We start from the raw sequence: 8611 nt of genomic DNA, 5'->3' as shown, positions 1-8611 counted from the left end.
CCATGTTATCAGGCAGGGCGTCCCAGCTGCAGTCACTGAACCAGAGCACTTGAAGACGCAGGAAATTCTCAAGTTTAGGAGCAGGTCCAAGTTAAGTACAGCCCCAGAAGAAGATCCTTTCCAGCCCCTTCGGGCCGCCGTTCTGTGTGCCCTGCCCACCATCCAGCTTGGATACCTCGAACCATGGTAGCCCCAGATTTCCAGAGATTGAAGCTGCGCCGGAGGACAGAGGCCCTCCATTACCTGCGCCTCTGCTTTGACGTTTGGTCTGCGGCTCTCACGCTCCCAGCATAGTTCCAGGTCTGCCAGCCGTTCCTTGGCATCTAGATTGGCTTCCAGAGCTTCCTCCTTGCTTTCAACATTGTGGAGACCGAAGATATAGAGCCTGCCGCGGAGGTCATTTCGGTCCCTCAGCTGCTTGGTCCGGTATTCTTCTTCCTTGGTCACTGTGAACTCTAGTCTGTCGTCTGAATCCCCCATTAGGTGCAGCAAGTCGCCGGCTGCTCTTGCCAACATGAAAGTAGAAGGAAAATGCATCACTGATTATGCACATGGTAATCCCAGAAGCAAAAATCATACATAGGATGTTGGGGTATATTATTATTACCTAGGCCGGCGGGTGCGGGAGGTGGCGGAATCCGGCCGGCGATTGGAGCAGGTCGTGGCCGCCGGCTGGCTGAAGACGTGGGAATCGATTCCGCGGCCGGGGACTCAGGATGTGTTCAGCGGATTGAGGCCGAACCCCCAGCTGAGCTTCTGCAGGTATCTATGGTATGGTGGCCACCGTAAACGAGAAATTGAGCTAATCGATGCTTGCTGATCCACACGACACGAGTAGAACCACCGTCCACACTGCTAGCTGACAACAAGAGAGTCACGATCGTTGGAGAGAGAGGGCGGTTCTGTCGACACCAACCGAAAATTTAATAGTGCAGTGGCCAGAGCGAACCAACCTGTGGTTGGATGGTTAGAGGGACTGTGGTATCCTCAGCCCACCAGGGTTCAAATCCTGGTGCTCGCATTTATTTCTGGATTTATTTCAGGATTTCCGGCGATGCGCATTCAGTGGGAGGAGACGTTCCTGTCGATGACGAGGTGCCTACGGCGACTTCGTAAATCTCAAGATGACATGCCGGCTTAGTCTTTCAGAGGTGCTCATAGGGGTAGGTTATGCGTGTGTGCGTTCATAGGGGTGAGTATATGCACGTGTATATGAGCGTTTGTGTCTGTACTAATGTTCAAAAAAAAAATTGCTTTAGAAAATATTATAAAAATAAAAATGCAGGGAAAAAGAGGACACGGGTGTTTGAACTTGTATGGCGTCGTTAATTGTGCGAAAATCTGGTTGTTCCAATTTAAATTTGGTTATTCAGATATCTACGTAATTATTTTCACCGGAACATTAACAGTGTCTGAAGCCTACTGGCCAGCAAAGTATGTTATCTTCCTCAACGCGTAGGCGTAGCTGATCCAAATGATGAAAACCAACATGGATATACTATTTTCTCCGTCCCACAATCCATCAACAAATAGCCGAGCAATCATCCAACGAAGCCACTCCATATACATGAAATGGCGGGAATATCGATATAAGTTCTCAATGTTAGTTTCAATTTTTTTTTAACAAAGACGCAAACAACGGATTAAGTGTGGTGGCTGACAAGGTAGTACGAGCTACTTAGAATTTTTTTTTTTGAGGGAACGAGCTACTTAGATGGTTTCCGGTTAATGCTGAAACATCCTAAATAGGGTCATAATTTTATATGGAGAAAAATGCCAATGGCCTCCTAAATTGGGCCTAGGGCTTCACCCAATGACCACTTTACAGTTTTCTTTTTTTGCAAAAACCTTCCGGTATTCAGTAATTGAGCATCAGTTTTGCATGTGGTTGTATTATATCTTGAACTTTGCACTTGGCTATGTAATTTTTTTCGTTTTGTTTTTTTGCAGAACTAAGTAAAACAAATATGGTATACATATTTTGTTTCTGCTCTCATCCAATTTGTTTTCTGGAATGTACTCCTACTCCCTCCATCCAAGAGGGAATACATGATATAGTTAATTTATTTTCTTGATATCTATGAGTGGTATTTTTCTAAAAAATTCCGTTGCAACGCGGGTGGTATCCACTTCGGTACAACCCCCTCACAAAACGTATAAAGGACAATATAGTCATTTCACATACCATACACAGTTTTGTATGTACGTATTTATGTATGGCGGGTGTCAGTAAGTGTTACTTGCACCTTGTTTTTTTTTAATCTTCAAAAATAACGGCCGCACTATGATGTGGGGCTCGAACCTACATGCTGCTCCTTCAATACTCACCTAGACGGAGGGAGTACCAAAGTACTTGTTTCCTTCTTCCTATTGAACGATCATGCTAATAAAAAAGCATGCATCTCTAGTCTGATTTTTTTTTGCAGTTTGTCGGTTTTTCTTTGAGGTTTTTTCATTCTCCATTTTTTTCCTTATGTCTTTCTATTTTTGTTTCCTTTTCTTAATTTGCAGACCTTTTAAAATGGAAAACAATATAGATCACCTGGAGGATCGCAGCTCCGCGTCCGCTGCCTTTTCTACACGTCACGTGCCTCATGGCCAGCAACACTAGGTTTTTACAACTGGCCCGTTGTTGCAATCAACGTCTGTTGCAGGATCTGGATCCTTGAGAGAAGTCGCCTCTCGTGTTTCTCCCAAGCTCTCGTCGGTTCCTCTTCGCATGACTCCAACTACCTCGAGCTACATCGAGTCCCCGTCTCCCTGTGCTGCTCTGACTGTAGCCACCGGGTGTTTGGGTTGGACAGAAGGCTCCCTGTGAGAGCACGTTATTTTTCTCGACATCCTTCAAATGGCCCAAAAAAAATTTCACCAGTTTCCATGACAAATTCAAGGCACCATTCAAAGTTGTTTGAGTTTTCAACAATTCTTGCATTTTCTAGAGTTCAAACCTGGCATGGATGCCTCATATATCCATGTCAGACTGCTGCAAGAAGTTAGGGTCTTTTATCCATGTCAAAAAAATAACAGTTGAGAGGAGTGTGCTAAACTAGGCGTGCGCAAAACAAAATAGAGAGAGTTTAGACCAATAACCAGCAAATCACAGATCACATATCCAGTGTATCGACTCAGCAAGAGAAAGCCAATAGTCAACAAAAGCCGGTAACTCCCCTAATAAGCCAAAATAGTGTCTTTTAACACAACAAGAGCAACAGCTCCTAATTGTAAACATCACAGAAGGAGCTTATTGTGTATCAATATGGTAAAGATTTCGTTTATGGTGGAATAAGTCAAAACAAACATGGCACATAATAGTTTTGAGTCAGTTTTTAGTGAAATGAATATCTATCTACCACAAGACCATCACAATCACAAGGCTGGTTCCAACCACCACCGCCACAAACAGCATCATGGCCATCTCAAGGCACAGGGAGAAAAGAAAGAGATCAAGGACTTACCAGAACTAAGGAAGAGGCAACCGGCACCGCCCAGTTGTGGCCAAACCGTTGTCATCATGCTGTAGGGAAGCAGGCGATAGGACATGGGCGACCCGACCCGTCCGGCGAGCAAAGGTGATGCACGGCCACCCTGTCTATGCACACAACAAGTTTTGATTTAGTGAAATGAATTTCTATCTAGTGCATATGTGCATGCTTTCTCTACTGCCTATGTACGCATCCAATTCAACAGGGAAAAGGAAACATTTTTTGCAAGAAAAAAGATGGAGGAGAGAGAGCTCACCGGCAGCACCTTTGTCGCGCAGTAAGATCTTAGACACGTGGCTGCCGACAGCAGGATCTTGGAACAGTGCTGCTGGCAGTAGGAGTTTGGAGACGTTTCCTCCTGCAGCATCTCGGGGAGGTGGTCACTGAAAACTGCCGGCAGCAGCTCCTGGAGGACTGCCGGCAGCAGTAGCGGCCCGGGCAGGCTCACCACCAATCTCTCACTCCTTGCCTCATAGCTGCCATTCCTGCGATGCGGTGAGCTCCTCCCACCGGCTGCGATGGTCACCAACGCACCCGTCGATCTGAGTAATCCTGCAAGATTTAAGAAATAAGTTCATGGCATTCTTAGTAAAAGTTAGCACTAGTACCCCCACAAATGGGTGATAAAATGATTAAAACAACTGGTTCCAGAATCATACTACAATTTATATTCATGACATGTAATCTACAGTTGCGAACCTGTTGGGGAACGTAGTAATTTCAAAAAATTTCCTACGTACACGCAAGATCATGGTGATGGCGTAGCAACTCGCGGGTCGGGATGACGGCGAGAGGACCTCGGGGTGGCGGCATGGACCGTGAGCCGTGGCACTACGTCCCGAAGGGGCGGTGCAATGGCGGTGTGCTGGTCAGTGCAGCCGTGAGGACGGCCTCGGGTAGTGGCCGGGACCGCGTGCCACAGTGCAATGGCCCAAAAAAGAAAATACCGGGCAAGCAACCGGCGGAGAGAAAACTGATCAAGAGATCGGAAAAACTCACCAGGGCAGCCATTCACGGATCAACGGATGAACCCTGCTATGGGTCACGCGCCCCACGGAAGAGATCATGATGATCGACCTTCCTAGGGGTGGCGCGGTGCGGAAGCGTGCGGCGGTTAGGTCTAGGAACTTGCGGCTGATACCATGTTAGAAGAGATAGAGAGGAGAATGGTGGAATATGATGGATGTTGTATTGAGCCTCTCGGGCAGTTCATATAGAGTACAAGGCTTAGTGGGCAAGAAGCCTTTTCTAGAGATAAGGCAGGAAATGATTACAAATCATAATCTACCATATACAGATGTATGCCTATAATCTAACAGAAACCATGCATTTAGAAGTCAATAACCGAATTTTGTTACTCTTGAGATGATTGCAATAAGTAAGCATCTGGTAGATGAGTAAGAGTAACAATTATGGGAATAACCTACTGATTATATATCAGGAACCCAACATGCTTTCCATCTTTTGTTCATCATGGTCACCGCTTCCAAAAAGTAGTGACGGATGTTGTCGCCAGATGTCCAACCCTTCATTATCCACGTTGTAACCCGAGCTGCTTAGTGCGCGACCATCATATAAAACGATTGCAACCCTGGTCACCCTTTTGTTACCAATGTTGTATGTTGCTATTTTTCAGACTCCTACTTCATTAATCGTATCAATACGAGTATATGACAGGCTTAATGCTCGGTCATGTGTATCCTTTTGATTTCGAGGCATGATGGCACATGAAAAAGAAAGAGCCATGATGGAAATGTGGCAGGGCTTATGAGGAGATGACACACAATGCGAGCCATGGTGGAACAAAAACAACAATACGGGTTGGGCCTCCGGTTAGTAGGTTAGTCCCAAAAATGATATAAATGTGTAAAATAAAGCCCATAAACATCCAAAAAGGTAACATAATAGTATGGAACAATCAAAAATTATAGATACGTTGGAGACGTATCACACCACAGAGGCCAGATCGTGTCCCACTACTTGCACGAACACAAACCCACTCAAGCACTACCTAGACCACGTACAGGCACGGTGACCATGCACACGCGCACTCACACTATGTATGATAACATCTCCATCAAGTTAGACATATACAGCTTGGGCCTATTAATTTTGGAGACCACCACAGTTGAGAAAAATTGTTCCAACAACGAACCATCCACAACGCAATTTATAAAAGGTGTAAGAGAAATTATTACTTGATTCTTGAAAGAATGGAGTATATATATAGAATAGAATAGAAGCTTATGATACAATTGGTTTATATTATCTCTTCTGATTCTGTACATAGGTACGTGATAAATGGACGGATGAGCACATAGTTTTCACGTTTTTCTAAAGGTCGGGCCGGGCCGGCCCGAAGCCCGACGGGCTTTTACGTGTTCGGGCCGGGCTTGGGTCCAGAAAACAGGCCCGATGGCCGGGCCGGGCCCGGGCCTAGGTTTTTTGCATCGGGCTTGGCTAGGCCCAGGCCGAGATATGGCCAGGTATACATAGTGTTGATGTGGATCGCCTTGAGCAGATAAAAGTATGCGTCAAAATTGGTCGCTCCTGCACCCGCGTGCGTCACCGCACGTGCACAGCCGCCACGCCTCCGTACGGATTGCAGCGGCGTTTGCGTTGCGGGTGCACCAAACCAAAACAAAACGCGCATGCTTCTCTGGCTGATTGCCAGCCTAGCTATGGCTAGATAGCTCAGTCCGTCCTCCGCAAAATCCCGTCTTTTCTTTTCTTTTTGTTTGTTTGTTTCCATGAGCGCATCCACATTGGTTGGAAACCAAAACTCACAGCTGCTCAAGGTGGATTGGATTGAAAGAGGCCCTCCCGCTTGACTGCCGTCGTTCCTCCTCCCTCGGCAACTAATCCCGGCCGCAACGCCCCGACACTCTAATCTAACCTAATCTAATCAGCGCCATGCCACGCCTCAACCGCAAAGCAAAGCCGTCTGGGCCGCACTCACCGCCAGCGGACGAGCGACGACCATCTTGCTCTCCGACCTCCTGCCGCACATCGCCGGCCGGCTGCTTCTCTAACACCTTGGATTTCTCTCCTCTCCTCTCCGCTTCTGCCTCTCACCGCCGGCCTAACATGCATCTCCTCTCCTCTCCGCGTCGCCGAAGTCCTAAGTCACGCGCACCCCGCACGCGGATGGATGTCTCTTCCTGGTATATATAGAGAGACATAGAGCTGACCTTAGAAGAAGAAGAAAAAGAAGAAAAAGAAGAACTGAGGCATGCATGCCGGAGAGGAAGAGGGTGACGCGGATCACTGAGGTGGCGCAAGCCAAACCCTTGATGGCTGGCCGGCGGGGATCCATATGACGTTTTAATGATGTGATGATGATGATGATCCCTTTTCACAAAAAACGTGGCACAGTTTCATACACCTTTTACTTGAAAGCTGGTGGGCATTCCAAGGGCTACATGGAGGGTTTCTCTGGTCACGGGGGCGGCAGCTACCTAACAGCTAGCAAGGTTCAGTGACAAAATTGACACTATTTTAAAGCTAGCAGGTTCGGGTGGCAAAATTGACACATGTGGCTACAATTCGTAAGCCATTCCAATGTTATTATTATTTTGACTGGATTATTCCACAAGGCATGGTAACTGTTTGATAACTTTTCAATGGATTTTAAATTTTTTGCACAACATAACAGCATCTCACGCAGAATAACGGATGAAATTTTTAATGTTGAGCGTGCCAGGCAGATGAACAATATTACCCAGTGGGTGGCAACATTTTATGATTGTAACCGCCATAAGACATGATCTCTTCCTTCTTATTATACTTAGCACAAGACATGAACGATTATTTGTCGAACCTTTGATTTTCTAAAGGCCAACGTCCTCCCTTCTTTCTTTCTATCAGAAAATCCAAGGCCCTCACATACAAAGCCGTGTACTTTCTACTATACTGTACACCCATGCAATCACCTAGGATTTTTTTAGAAAAGGAGGAGGACCCCGGCCTCTGCATTTGGACGATGCATGCAGCCATTTTTATTAAAAATTCACACAAGACCTTACAAAGTCATACAACAGTAAGACTAAAGCCACCGTCTAGGCAACATCTGTCGCTACTCCTATACAGTTGATGAAGGGATGCTGATATTTTGAGCCTAATACACAGACCTCACAGCCAAACCTACCATCTAAGACCTGAGGTCCCAACCAGGACGTCTGCTGGGTATGGGGCACCCACCAGTCCGGCGCACTTCTCAACCAGGACGCCTGCCGGGTATGAGGCCGCCGCAGCCACCTACCACCAATCCATCTCCAGTGTTGTACTGTTGCATCAATCTTGCCCGGTCTAGCTGCCGTCGACGCCACCACGATGCCAGACAGCGCCACCTCCCCGCGCAAGTCCATCTCCGCGCATCAGACGTCGGCGCCATGCCGCCGAGATCCGCCGCCAGCAATGTGTAAGCTGAAACACCGCTCCACCAAAAAGCCTTCCACTGGTCCCTCAGTCCGTATACACCTTCACGAATGACGCCCCCAAGAGGGAAACGACACCATAGAGTCGCCGTCATTTGATCTACTGATCTAGGGTTTCCCCCGGAGGTAGCATAGTGTGGCCTTGAACTTCTCCACGGCGATGCCTTCAAGAAGGGAACGATGCAAAAAGCGCCGCCACCGCCGGCCTTGATAGCTAGCCGAGAGCAGGTTGAAAGCTTGGTAGCTAGCCGAGAGCAGTTTGAATGACTAAAGTTTAATGTGAAAGCAAATATGGGTAGTGTGCTTGACAAAGTAAAGGTTGGATGTCTCATGCCCCTTGAATACAAGTACCTACGCCATGGTTACTCAACTTGGGACACAAAGCAAATTTAAGTTATCTATAATGGTATCATTAAGAGCCTCAACTGGGGTACCTCTTGTCCCATGATATGGATCAAGCCCACATCAAAACAACAAGACAAACAAACAAATGAACAATCTCAACACCCTTTTTATTTACCACTTGGTGTTGGCTTTTTATTGTGGGGTGTATCATAGATGGTTCACCATAGCATGTAAGTAAATTTCCACCATGAATGATGCATGGCTTAGATTAGTGGCCCAGGCTTCTCTCTAACCATTTATACAAACTTATTTAAACTCACTTTATTTCCACATTATTTCACCATGATA

Source organism: Triticum aestivum, chromosome 3B (genome assembly GCF_018294505.1).
Source record: "Triticum aestivum cultivar Chinese Spring chromosome 3B, IWGSC CS RefSeq v2.1, whole genome shotgun sequence".
In the NCBI taxonomy this organism is placed as follows: Eukaryota; Viridiplantae; Streptophyta; class Magnoliopsida; order Poales; family Poaceae; genus Triticum; species Triticum aestivum.
Note: the sequence above shows the minus strand (reverse complement) of the source record.